General features: G+C 42.3%; 1 protein-coding gene across 8 annotated transcripts in view; it reads left to right on the top strand.

Annotated features, from left to right (window-relative positions):
- The first annotated feature begins 595 nt into the window (after positions 1–595).
- Positions 596–9295, top strand: part of LOC311598196 (uncharacterized protein) — a 29298-nt gene continuing 20598 nt past the window's right edge. For 4 of the 8 annotated variants that reach the window (XM_084783163.1, XM_084783162.1, XM_084783161.1 and 1 more), the window contains exons 1-2: positions 596–892; positions 1133–1214. The gene's annotated coding sequence lies outside the window, so the exon portion shown is untranslated. Of the gene's footprint in view, positions 893–1132; positions 1215–8230; positions 8312–9295 lie in introns of all 8 variants that reach the window. The other 4 variants (XM_084783159.1, XM_084783158.1, XM_084783157.1 and 1 more) reach the window with 4 other exon arrangements.

The following is a 9295-nucleotide window of genomic DNA, read 5'->3' as shown; positions in this document are numbered from 1 at the left end:
GAGCAATAAAGAAGACCCTGTGTACATTGCATCTGGCTGGTCTCTGGTGGTCTGTGGAGATTTCGTGACTTGGGCATTTCACCTTTAATAACAAGTGGCAAGAAGCAGTATGAGTTCCCTTCTAGAGAAAAGAAAACTATTGTTTAATTTCTAGGTTAAAAAGTGGTCTTGCCTCTCTTGGCTGCAGGTCGGTGCCACCATGACGTATATTAAGTCTTAGATCTGGGCAGAGTTTTATATCAGTTGTGTTCACATTTTAAATTTTTCATCAGAAAGTCTCATGGTGAGACTTTTCTTTTTCTCGTCCTCTTCATTTACCCTGTCTTTTTAGTCTGTCTCACTATTAAAGACTAGAATTTAGCATGGTGTCCAGATAATCAAAAGCAAAAGCCTAGAGAGTGTAGCGTTTGAGTGAAGGTGATTGGCTGGTTTACAGATCTGGCAGTTTATCAACACAGGAAGACGGGGGGGGGGGGGGGGGGGAAGGGGGGGGGGAAGGGAAGGGGGGGAAGGGAAGGGGGGGGACGGACGGGGGGGGGGAGCCAAGAGGCGGTAGGGAAAAAAAAGGTTTGTGAGCCTCCGGAGACCCCGTACTTCCCGGTCTGTGTCTCTAACTCCGCTCTGGGATTGGCGGTCGTCGGAAAGGCCGTTCTCGCTCAGAAATCTCGCTCAAATTTCACTCTTGTCCTTTGACTCGGTTTTCAACCTTAGCTTCGGAGGCAATCGGCACCTAAGGTCCAGGGAACCGAAATTTCTATTCTGGAAGGATTCCGACTCGGCAAGCGGAAGTGAACCGCAGCTCGCCGCCGTCTTTTCCGGTGTGGCTTCGCGCGGCCCCGTTCTCTTTTTCTCCGTGGGAGCAGGCTGGCTGGGCGGGTTCTGGAGAGGCCCGGTGAGGGCATGGGCGGTGGCAGAGGTGGGGAGGGAGTCCCGGGTGTGGCCTCCGCGGGGACCTGGCTCGTCCTCTTGCCCCGCCGTCTCCCCCCACGTCGTCTCTCAGAAGCTCGGGCCCTACAGATCTCCAGTCCCGGCTGGGGGCCATTTCCCTTAAATGTTACTTGAGCTCCCCGTGTCTTGTTCTTGCTTCTTCTGATGCCTCTAAGGTAGTCTTACAAAATTTTTGCTTTTCCAGAAGGAAAAGGACTTCCGCCATTGGAGCCCGGCTTGGCGCCCCATCGCCCCACGGACTTGGCTGGCCATCCCGGCGCTTCTTGGTGAGCACTAGGTGTAATTTGATGGCACGGGAAAAGTCTCAGGGTGAGGGGTTTCTTTGTCACGTTGTCCTCTTCTCCCTGCCTTTCTAGCCTGCCTCACTCCCAACGACTAGAAAGAATTTAGCATCCTTCCTTTTTGGAAACAGAAGCATTCGTTTCTTGATTTCGGTTTTGTTGTTGTTGATGATTTTTTTTACTTATGCATCCATTTTGGCTTGTTACATTAATGTGAAAAGGGAAAAAATTTAATGGCTCAGGCTGTGCATATTTGTGTGTTTTGCAGACCACAAATCATCCCTTGCCCTTCCCTTCATCCTAACAAGTGAAAAAGTAGGGAAGGTGCCATTGAAGGGGTGGCTACTGCAGGGCTGGAGCTTGGGGCTGAAGTGGCTAAGAGCCCACATGGCACTTCCACAGGATCCTGATTTTTTCCCCCCCAGCACCCATGCTAGTGTTCCTAACAGCCTGTAACTCCAGCTATGAGGGGAGGGAGAGACCAGAGGCTCCAGGCACTTCCAGTCATATGGCGCATGTGTACACACACACACACACACACTCACACTTGAGTAAATAATTGGGACTCTATTATGGAACGGATGAGGGTATATTTTTCTAAACTAGTATAATAGTTGAGAATAATTATTTTCTCTGGGGTCAGGAGCATGTTTCAGGAAAACTTAAAACCATCACCTCTTGTTTAATTGTATAAAAAAAAGGATTTCCTTGTATGTTCATACATCCACATTGTATATTTAGAGCTTATGCTCTCTTGCCTCTTCCCATTCGCCCTTTTGCCAAATAATCACCCATGTAGGTTGTTCTTTAAAAAAGAAAATAAAAGTTTATTGGAGCTGGAGACATGGCTCTGCTTTTAGAGCACTTGTTGCTCTTGCAGAGGACTTGGGTTCGCTTCCCAACATCCATGTGGTGGCTCATAATCATCTCTAATTCCAGTTCCAGAGGACTGGACACCGCTCTTTGGGCCTCTAGGGTGGTCCTAGCCATTTAGATGGTACACATATGTACATGCAGGCAAAATATTTAAAAATGTATGTATAGCACGTATGTATGTATGTATGTGTGTGTGTATGTATGTGTGTATGTATGTATGTATGTATGTGTGTGTGTATGTATGTATGTATGTATGTATGTGTACATGCCTTTCTTTAGAGGCCAGAGAAGGTGATTGATTAATCCTGAAGCTGGACCTGAAGGTAGTTGTGAGCTACCTGTTGGTGCTGGAAACGCCTCTGCTCCTCCCAAAGAGCAGCAGACACTTAAACCGCTTCACCATCTCTCTAGCCTCTATGTGTAACATTCCTATTATTGTTATTGTTGTTATTACTATTATTAAACAAATTTACTATCTTTATATGTGTGGGTATTTTGTCTGAGTGTAGGTCTGTGCACCCTGTGAGTGGAGTTTCCTTGGAGACCAGAAGGGGTTATCATATCCCTGTAACTGGAGTTATAGATCATCATGAACTGCTATGATGGGAATTGACTCCTGGTCCTTTGAAAGAATGCCAGCGCTCTTAATTCCTGAACCACCTCTCCATCTTCATTATGCTTATTATTTTATTTGTTTGTTTTTGGGACAAGGTCTATAGTCCAGGCTAGCCTGGCACAGGCTGTGTAACCCAGGGTGCCTTCAGTGCAAGCCTCCATTATAAATATGCATGAACCACCTTGCCTGGCCTTTTTTTTTTTTTTTTAATTAATCTAGATTTTATTAGAGAAAACATGTATATTTGTTTACGTGCATAATGTGATCTCTTTCTATCCATGTACCAAGCTTAACCATTGTTAAAAACCATGTGTTAAACTATTTGAACTTTAAGATCCAGCTCCTATGGATTTATCTTACTAAGTCAGAGCAGTAACTTAGTTGACAAGAGTTGGTTGGTTAGTTCTACCTGCTGAGATGAGGAAGATGATCGTTTGAGCCCATGACATCTGGACTAGCTTGGACAACAGAATGGGATGCCTCAGCGAGAAAAATTCTCCAAAAATGATTAGTGGAAACAGAAATGTTAATGTATGGCTGAGGATGCCATACATTGAGTCACAGTGGCAGTGGAGCAGACTGGTTACAGGCCCTGACCAAAACAATTAAAAATGCCTACACTGAACAAGACACCTGGTGCTTTTGTTGATCCTAAGTAGTGGAAAGAAGAGTAAGGGAAATTTGGGTGCACTCATTGTGCAAATCAGGGTTTGGAGTGGATCTTTTACAAGATGACAGTGTACAAACTTACCAGCCATCTGATGGATGTCAGCCTTATTTAGTGAATATCTAATTTAGAAAAACAGCAGTGAAAATGTGTGTATTTATACAGACTATAAATCTGTTGAATGTTACACTTCAAGTGCAATCTTAATTGGAGCAGGAAATAAATTTCACACCTTTCAAGAAACCTAGTGTATAGTTTGATGAGTCAGATACACAGCTCATTATGGATAGACCAGTTGGGGACCAAGTGTTCAACTGAGGCTCTGGGGGGTCGTCTCATTCAAACCTGGACATGGACGGAACATGTTCTACATTTACAAAGTTTACTTACATGTTTAAGTCAAAAAGGACTTAGTTTAGGGGCATGTTTGGACCATCTTGAGCTTCCTCTTTTCATTCTGTTAGTAGATGCCAGGGTACTGGCGTCTCAAGGAATTAACTGAGAGGACTGTAGTGAGATTTTACGAGACACACAGATGGCACTGCTGAGTACCATGTGTGGTGGAACTCTGGAATGTTGTTACTCCTCATCCCTGAGCCAGGGTGTCCCTAGTAAGGTCAGGGTAAAGACCCAACAAGTAATATGTACCTGGCAGACCTCGAGTAAGGTCAGGGTAAAGACCCAACAAGTGATACGTACCTGGCAAACCTCGAAGCATCATTTCAGTACTGATAGCTCTGAGAAACCAATCCTTACCTCTCTCAGTTCATTAGAAATTGCTGAGCCATTGCTGAAGGTTTTCTCTATTAGGAAATGAAATAAACTGTAGGAGTCCCTAGCTATTTGATGACCAAAGTGGTGGGGGTTGGGGAGCTCATACAATAAAAAATTATGGGCTGGAGAGATGACTCAGTGCTTAAGAGCACTGGCTCTTTTTCTAGAGGTCCTGTGTTCAATTCCTAACAACCAGATGGTGGCTCACAACCATCTGTAGTGGAATCTGAATACGGTGTGCATGAAATCAGCACTCATATACATAAATAAGTCTTAATATATGTGTAATTTTTTCGTTTAATATGTGTGTATGTAAATGTGTGCATGTGTTGCCCCTGGAGGTCTGGGCATACTTGTGAGAGTCACTCTTACATCTTTGAGGGAGGGGATTGCCAAGGGGTAAACTTAGGCCATCAGGCTCAGCAGCAAGTGCTTTTACCCACTGGCCATCTTACTAGTCCCTACATACTTTTTCTTTTATAAAATTTTTTGTTGTTTTGAATTTTGTACAGTTTATTTTGATCATCTTCACCCACCCTGCTTCCTTCCAGATTTACCCCTCTTCCAGATCCAGCTTTGTGTTGTTCTTATTAGAAAATAAACCCATCAAGCTCAGTTTGTGCTGCACATTCTAGGACGTGTGGGCTTCCACCGGAGTAAGGTTGGCTTACCTGGGGCCACACCCTGAATGAAATAAGAGACTCTCCAAGCAGCCATCGATTGAAAATAACTCCTCAGCTGGGCTTCTCCATGCTGCGGTTTTGTCTGACTTGAGCTAGCATAGGTCTTAGACATGCTGTTATCACTGCTGTTGAGTTTGTCTGTGCAACTTCCTAATACGGAAAGTACTGTTTCTTTGTACTCATCTACCACCTCTGTCTCTTAGAGTCTTTCCAACTACTCTTCTGCAGTTATCCCTGGGCGCGGGGAGGAGGGGTGCAGTATAGCTGCCCCATTTAGGACTGAGTGATTCGTCTCGTAATCTCTGTATTTACACCAGTTGTGGACCTCCCATTTTAATATCCATCTAGTGGAAAAAGAAACTTTTCTGGTGAGAGTTGAGAGACATTAATCTGTGGGCATAATGGCCAGGGATTAGGAATTGGCTTGTTACTGTGTATGTAGCTGAACAGTGACAATCAAGCTCTGCCTCAGCCTATCATACGCCACAGATTCTTGTAATTCCCCTGTGCTGGTCCCGCAGATTCCAGATACGGTTTTATAAATACACTGAACATAGTTTGAATAAACAGACCAACAGGGACTCAAATTTACATTCTTCTTGGGCATGTGGTGACTAAAGTTAGTAGAACGTTCCAGAATTAAAATGTGCAAAAATGTTTCTTGAGAGTTTTTGTGAACATTTTCATTTCTGTGTGTAATTTTGAAGAACTATTTTTCTGATTTCTATAACAGGTGATATATGTGACTAATGTCCATATTTTTACTTACAAAAGAAAAATCAAATGCTTACATTTTTAATTGAAAAGTTTTTTACACAATACATTTTGATCATATTTCCCCTCCCCCAGTTCTTTCCAGATTCTCCCTACTTCCCTACCCACTCACTTTTATGTTCTCTCTCACTCTCTTTTTAAAACAAATAAGGTACGCACAAACACATACACATGCTATTCCACAAAAACAAAAATCAGAATAAATAAGTAAAAGACTAATAAGACAATGCCGAAACAAAACAAAATGAGACAAAAAGTCTAGAAAAATAATATTCATTTAGTGTTAGCCAACTACTCCTGGCTATGGGGTCTGCCCTGAAGTGTGGTTAACAACTCAGTGAGACTCCACTGGAAAAAGCTGGCTTTTGCTTTGACAGTGGGTATCAATTGCAGGTAGTTTCTTGGTTGGAAGTGGGAGCCCATGTACACTTATTCCCTGTAAGGGGTAGGGCCTGACCGGGCTTGAACCTGTGCAGGCTGTGTGTATGGTGGCACTGTCTCTTGAGTTTATATATACATTGGTCCTGCTGTGAATGGAAGACACTGTTCTTGGATTAATTTATCACTTCTGGTTCCTATAATTCTTTTCCAGATCGATTCCTGAGCCTTGAGGTATGGCTTTGATGAAGATATCCTATATAGGCTTGAGTGGTTCAGAGTCTCACTCTTTGCATACTGTCTAGTTGTGGGTCTCTGTTGGTTCCTATGTATTGCGAGAAGAGGCGTGTTTGATGAGGGCTAGTGCAGCACCGGTTTACGGGTATAGCAGAATGTAGTTAGGATTAGTTTTATTGCTGTGTTCTTTAGCTGGATAGTAGTAGTAGGTTTTCTTCTAGGCTCATGGTTCATTGAGTGTCAGGGTGTCGGCCACATTTGTAGTGTCAGATATGCTCTCCATTTCATGGAATGGGCCTGAAATACAACCAGAAAGTAGTTACTCCCATAGCATGTGCCACCATTGCATCAGAATGTCTTGTGTGCTGTTATGGGTTGCAGGGTTTGTAGCTGGGAGATACTGATGATTGCTTTTCTCTAATACAGGTAGAATACTTTTCAGTAACATGAACACTGATCAGTAAGGGAGAAGCATCTAGTTAGGTACCAGCTCGACTTTTTTTTATTTTATTTTATTAATTTATTTAGATTACAACTCAGTTGTTAATCCCATCACTTGTATCCTCCCATTCCTCCCTCCCTCCTGCTTTCACCCTATTTGCCTCCCCTAGGTCTATGACTGAGAGGGACCTCCTCCCCCACTATATGGTCATAGGCTATCAGGTCTCATCTTGTCAGCCTGCTTATTCTTTCTTTGAGTGCCACCAGGCCTCCTCACCAAGGGGAGGTGGTCAGATATGGAGCACCAGGGTTCATGTGAAAGTCAGTCCCTGCTCTCCACATAACTGTGGAGAGTGTCCTGTCCATTGGGTAGGTCAGAGTAGGGGTTCCATGTTTACTATTGTATTGTCCTTGGTTAGTGCAATAGTCTGACCAGCTCGACTTCTTTATGTTCAATTACATAACGTAAGTGGTGTCTTTGGTAAAAGGGCTGTAGCAAGGACACAACAGTCTGTGATGTGTGGGTGTTAACCATGTGGCCCGTGCAACAAGATGTAACCCATTCTTGGCACTGCAAGTTTTGCTTGGTAGCATAAGATGTCTAATGGAAGTATTTACTCCAGTTAGGTTCCTTTTATATATTTATTTATTTTAGGAAGCTTCTACAGTAGTAGGTTCCCATATGGCCTTTAGTGTTAATTCTTCCTCCCCTTATTCCCTTCTTTATTCCACTCCCTTTTTACTCTTTTTAATCCTGGTTTCCTCTTTGTCTCTCCCTTGCTTTGGAGATCATCTCCTCCCCACTACTCTATTAGTAGGTACCTGACCACTGTGTTATTTTGACTGTAGTTCTTATATAGAACAATTGAGAGCTCACATCCACACACAAGAGAAAGCATACAGTGTTTGTCTGTTTGGGTCTGGTTGATCCCCCCACAGTTTATCCATAATAATTTCATTTTTCTTAATAGATGAATAATATCTTTTTGTCAGTGTACCACATTTTCAGTATTCATTCTTCAGTTGATGGACATTTAGGCTGTTTCCAGTTTCTGGCTATTACGAACACAGCAACAATGAACGTGGATGATCAAGTATTTCTGTAGTGGCGTGCAGAGCCCTCTGAGTGCATACCCGCGATTCCTTACAGCTGGGTCCTGAGGTAGATAATTCCCAGCCTGCTGAGGAACCACCACTGTTTTCCATAGTGGCTGTTAAAGTTTGTACTCAGATTAGCAATGAATAAATGTTCCCCTTTCCCCATGCCCTTGCCTGCATGAGCTATCATTTGTTTAATTGATCTTGGCCATTCTGACTGGGTAAGATGAAATCTTGAAGTAGTTTTATGAACATTTCTTTTAAGTGCTCCTCAGCAGTTTGTATTTTATCCTTTGAGAATTCTGCTTAGTTTTATACCCCATTTTTTAGTTGGTGTTTTTATTAATAGAAATATTTTTTCATATAGTATATTCTGATCACAGTTTCCCCTTCCCCTGTCTTCTCAATTTTTCCCACCTTGCACCCATCCAACTAAACACCTCTTTTCTCTCTTTAGAAAACAAATAGATCAATAAACAAACCAGAAGAAAGCAAAGCAAAGAGAACAACAAAAAGAAAAGCACTTACACATACCGAGGCATGTACATCAAATGGTTGCTTTCTTGATTATTATTATTTTAGTTCTTTAATAGTAACCTTCTGTCAGATGTGTATCTAACTGGTAAAGATCTTTTCCAATTCTGTAGCCTGCTTGCCTTGTTTTTCAGGTTCGTGAGGTCCCATTTATTAATTGTTAGCCTTAGTGCCTGTAATAGCAGTATCCTGTTCAGAAAGTCCTTTCTTGAGCCAATGATGCAGCAGGAGGATAGAGCCTGTTTTCTAATCCAGCCTGTTAGTCTGTGTCCTTTTGTTGGGGAATTGAGAGTATTAATATTGAGAGTTATCACTGGGCAGTGTTTGATTTCTGCTATTTTGTTGTTATTGTGTCTCTCCAATTTATTGGCCAGAGGTTATTTGTTTTTCTTATGATTTCTTGAGTATGATTAACCTCTTGAGACTCAAATTTTCTTACAATGCCTTCTGAATTGGTACTTAGAAATGTTTAATTTGGCTTTATTGCGGAATGCTTTTCTTTCTTTGTCTTCATATAATTGGTAATTTTGCTGAGTATAGTAGTCTGGGTTGATATCTGTGTGCTCTCTCAAAGTTTGTAAGAACATCTATTCAGGACATTCTGGCTTTCAGAGTCTTGAGAAGTCAGATGTTATTCTTTTTTAAAAAAAGACATTTATTTATTATGTATACTGTGCTCTGCCAGCATGACAGAAGAGGGCATTAGATCACATTTATACATGGTTGTGAGCCACCATGTGGTTTCTGGGAATTGAACTCAGGACCTCTGGAGGAGCAGTCAGTCAGAGCTCTTAACCTCTGAGCCATTTCTCTAGCCCCTCAGGTATTACCCTTGTGGGCTTGTCTTTATCTCTTGAGGAATTATGTCAGCATGTTTGGTTTTTGTTTGTTTGCCTCTCAATGTTTAACTTTTGGATATTTGTCTTGATGTTAGGGGTCTGGGGTGGCTCAGAGATTTATCAGTCTGACTATTAAAAAGTTTTAAACA

The sequence above is a fragment of the Acomys minous genome, assembly GCF_964271855.1.
Source record: "Acomys minous genome assembly, chromosome: 5".
NCBI classification, from domain to species: domain Eukaryota; kingdom Metazoa; phylum Chordata; class Mammalia; order Rodentia; family Muridae; genus Acomys; species Acomys minous.
This window is presented reverse-complemented; position numbering and strand designations above follow the sequence as displayed.